This window comes from Trifolium pratense, unplaced genomic scaffold (assembly GCF_020283565.1).
Source record: "Trifolium pratense cultivar HEN17-A07 unplaced genomic scaffold, ARS_RC_1.1 scaffold_117, whole genome shotgun sequence".
In the NCBI taxonomy this organism is placed as follows: Eukaryota; Viridiplantae; Streptophyta; class Magnoliopsida; order Fabales; family Fabaceae; genus Trifolium; species Trifolium pratense.
In genome coordinates, this window is record NW_025721018.1 from 27,501 (window position 1) to 32,500 (window position 5,000).

Below are 5,000 nucleotides of genomic sequence, written 5' to 3' on the forward strand. Positions count from 1 at the left end.
GTTTACCGAGTAGCAACATTGGCACAATTTTCTTGCCACAAGCAAAAGCACGGCAAGCCCATGCATTCCCACGAGAGGGTCACCGAGTCGGGACAACAACAACCTTATTGCCAAGCAAAAGCCAGGCAATCCCACCCACGAGGGTGGGAGCTATGCACAAATATGTGCTTACCATGCTATCCATGCCCAATGCAAGCCAAGGCCTGCCCAAGCCAAGAACAGCATGATCATCACCAAGAACAGTTTACCGAGTAGCAACATTGGCACAATTTTCTTGCCACAAGCAAAAGCACGGCAAGCCCATGCATTCCCACGAGAGGGTCACCGAGTCGGGACAGCAACAACCTTATTGCCAAGCAAAAGCCAGGCAATCCCACCCACGAGGGTGGGAGTTATGCACAAATACGTGCTTACCATGCCCAATGCCAGCCAAGGCCTGCCCAAGCCAAGAACAGCATGATCATCACCAATTTCCTCACAAATTCATCCAAATTTCAATTTTTTGATCGAATTCCATCAAGAATGTCCATGAATTTGATTGAAATGATGAAAAGAGCAACGAAATTGCAGGGGAAAACACGTTAAGACGTAGTTTTTGCTTGCCTGCTGTGCCCATAGGCGCGCCCCGTGCCTGCCGAGCCTACCCCCACACCCACCCTCCCCCTATATATGACTGGAAGGCCATTTTCAGTTTTGTAGAAAAAGTGCACTTTTTTCCCTGTATCCATAAGTTTTTAAAAGTGCTTAAAAGTGGACCTAGAAGACGAATTTTTTTTTGAATTTTTTTATGGTTGTTAGGGACATTAAAACAAGCAAAACCACGAAAGAATCGTAATATTCCGATGTCGGATGAATTAATTACGAATTTTTCGGCCGAAACTTCGCAAAGGGCGGATACCACGTAAAAAACAACCTAGAAGTCGAATTTTGACTTCGTTTTTTTTGTGCACACCCCACACAATAAGTATAAGTGGACTGGAAAGTGGCTAAGCGATCCGACGAAGTTTCGATTGAGTTTGATTTTTTGGCCGAAAACTCGAAAAAAGGCGGATTTGACGTAAAACGCCGCCTAGAAGTCGAATTTTGAGACGGTGTCTTGTGTGCACACTCCACACAATATGTATAAGTGGACTGGAAAGTGGCTAAGCATTCCGAGGAATTTTCGATTTATTTTGATTTTTCGGCCGAAACGCCGAAAATAGGCGGATTTGACGTAAAACGCCTCATATAAGTCGAATTTTGGGAAGGTGTCTTGTGTGCACACTGCACACAATATGTATAAGTGGACTGGAAAGTCGCTAAGCATTCCGAGGAAGTTTCGATTTATTTTGATTTTTCGGCCGAAACGCCGAAAATAGGCGGATTTGACGTAAAACGCCTCATATAAGTCGAATTTTGGGAAGGTGTCTTGTGTGCACACTGCACATAATATGTATAAGTGGACTGGAAAGTGGAAAAATATTTTCGGAGCACTTTGATTTTTTGGCCCCCCGCGTGCCTTGCCACGCCCTTGCTTATAGCAAAACGAGACGGGGCCTTGGTCCAACTTGGCATAGGCATGGAATTTGATCTTTATTACTTGGCCACGGTCATGCCACGGTACATGGAGGTTGCTTGACACCCCCGTGTGCATTTCGGAGCACTTTGATTTTTTGGCCCCCCGCGTGCCTTGCCACGCCCTTGCTTATAGCAAAACGAGACGGGGCCTTGGTCCAACTTGGCATAGGCATGGAATTTGATCTTTATTACTTGGCCACGGTCATGCCACGGTACATGGAGGTTGCTTGACACCCCCGTGTGCATTTCGGAGCACTTTGATTTTTTGGCCCCCCGCGTGCCTTGCCACGCCCTTGCTTATAGCAAAACGAGACGGGGCCTTGGTCCAACTTGGCATAGGCATGGAATTTGATCTTTATTACTTGGCCACGGTCATGCCACGGTACATGGAGGTTGCTTGACACCCCCGTGTGCATTTTCGGAGCACTTTGATTTTTTGGCCCCCCGCGTGCCTTGCCACGCCCTTGCTTATAGCAAAACGAGACGGGGCCTTGGTCCAACTTGGCATAGGCATGGAATTTGATCTTTATTACTTGGCCACGGTCATGCCACGGTACATGGAGGTTGCTTGACACCCCCGTGTGCATTTTGGAGCACTTTGATTTTTTGGCCCCCCGCGTGCCTTGCCACGCCCTTGCTTATAGCAAAACGAGATGGGGCCTTGGTCCAACTTGGCATAGGCATGGAATTTGATCTTTATTACTTGGCCACGGTCATGCCACGGTACATGGAGGTTGCTTGACACCCCCGTGTGCATTTCGGAGCACTTTGATTTTTTGGCCCCCCGCGTGCCTTGCCACGCCCTTGCTTATAGCAAAACGAGACGGGGCCTTGGTCCAACTTGGCATAGGCATGGAATTTGATCTTTATTACTTGGCCACGGTCATGCCACGGTACATGGAGGTTGCTTGACACCCCCGTGTGCATTTCGGAGCACTTTGATTTTTTGGCCCCCCGCGTGCCTTGCCACGCCCTTGCTTATAGCAAAACGAGACGGGGCCTTGGTCCAACTTGGCATAGGCATGGAATTTGATCTTTATTACTTGGCCACGGTCATGCCACGGTACATGGAGGTTGCTTGACACCCCCGTGTGCATTTCGGAGCACTTTGATTTTTTGGCCCCCCGCGTGCCTTGCCACGCCCTTGCTTATAGCAAAACGAGACGGGGCCTTGGTCCAACTTGGCATAGGCATGGAATTTGATCTTTATTACTTGGCCACGGTCATGCCACGGTACATGGAGGTTGCTTGACACCCCCGTGTGCATTTTCGGAGCACTTTGATTTTTTGGCCCCCCGCGTGCCTTGCCACGCCCTTGCTTATAGCAAAACGAGACGGGGCCTTGGTCCAACTTGGCATAGGCATGGAATTTGATCTTTATTACTTGGCCACGGTCATGCCACGGTACATGGAGGTTGCTTGACACCCCCGTGTGCATTTGGAGCACTTTGATTTTTTGGCCCCCCGCGTGCCTTGCCACGCCCTTGCTTATAGCAAAACGAGACGGGGCCTTGGTCCAACTTGGCATAGGCATGGAATTTGATCTTTATTACTTGGCCACGGTCATGCCACGGTACATGGAGGTTGCTTGACACCCCCGTGTGCATTTTCGGAGCACTTTGATTTTTTGGCCCCCCGCGTGCCTTGCCACGCCCTTGCTTATAGCAAAACGAGACGGGGCCTTGGTCCAACTTGGCCTAGGCATGGAATTTGATCTTTATTACTTGGCCACGGTCATGCCACGGTACATGGAGGTTGCTTGACACCCCCGTGTGCATTTTCGGAGCACTTTGATTTTTTGGCCCCCCGCGTGCCTTGCCACGCCCTTGCTTATAGCAAAACGAGACGGGGCCTTGGTCCAACTTGGCATAGGCATGGAATTTGATCTTTATTACTTGGCCACGGTCATGCCACGGTACATGGAGGTTGCTTGACACCCCCGTGTGCATTTTCGGAGCACTTTGATTTTTTGGCCCCCCGCGTGCCTTGCCACGCCCTTGCTTATAGCAAAACGAGACGGGGCCTTGGTCCAACTTGGCATAGGCATGGAATTTGATCTTTATTACTTGGCCACGGTCATGCCACGGTACATGGAGGTTGCTTGACACCCCCGTGTGCATTTTCGGAGCACTTTGATTTTTTGGCCCCCCGCGTGCCTTGCCACGCCCTTGCTTATAGCAAAACGAGACGGGGCCTTGGTCCAACTTGGCATAGGCATGGAATTTGATCTTTATTACTTGGCCACGGTCATGCCACGGTACATGGAGGTTGCTTGACACCCCCGTGTGCATTTTCGGAGCACTTTGATTTTTTGGCCCCCCGCGTGCCTTGCCACGCCCTTGCTTATAGCAAAACGAGACGGGGCCTTGGTCCAACTTGGCATAGGCATGGAATTTGATCTTTATTACTTGGCCACGGTCATGCCACGGTACATGGAGGTTGCTTGACACCCCCGTGTGCATTTCGGAGCACTTTGATTTTTTGGCCCCCCGCGTGCCTTGCCACGCCCTTGCTTATAGCAAAACGAGACGGGGCCTTGGTCCAACTTGGCATAGGCATGGAATTTGATCTTTATTACTTGGCCACGGTCATGCCACGGTACATGGAGGTTGCTTGACACCCCCGTGTGCATTTTCGGAGCACTTTGATTTTTTGGCCCCCCGCGTGCCTTGCCACGCCCTTGCTTATAGCAAAACGAGACGGGGCCTTGGTCCAACTTGGCATAGGCATGGAATTTGATCTTTATTACTTGGCCACGGTCATGCCACGGTACATGGAGGTTGCTTGACACCCCCGTGTGCATTTCGGAGCACTTTGATTTTTTGGCCCCCCGCGTGCCTTGCCACGCCCTTGCTTATAGCAAAACGAGACGGGGCCTTGGTCCAACTTGGCATAGGCATGGAATTTGATCTTTATTACTTGGCCACGGTCATGCCACGGTACATGGAGGTTGCTTGACACCCCCGTGTGCATTTTCGGAGCACTTTGATTTTTTGGCCCCCCGCGTGCCTTGCCACGCCCTTGCTTATAGCAAAACGAGACGGGGCCTTGGTCCAACTTGGCATAGGCATGGAATTTGATCTTTATTACTTGGCCACGGTCATGCCACGGTACATGGAGGTTGCTTGACACCCCCGTGTGCATTTCGGAGCACTTTGATTTTTTGGCCCCCCGCGTGCCTTGCCACGCCCTTGCTTATAGCAAAACGAGACGGGGCCTTGGTCCAACTTGGCATAGGCATGGAATTTGATCTTTATTACTTGGCCACGGTCATGCCACGGTACATGGAGGTTGCTTGACACCCCCGTGTGCATTTCGGAGCACTTTGATTTTTTGGCCCCCCGCGTGCCTTGCCACGCCCTTGCTTATAGCAAAACGAGACGGGGCCTTGGTCCAACTTGGCATAGGCATGGAATTTGATCTTTATTACTTGGCCACGGTCA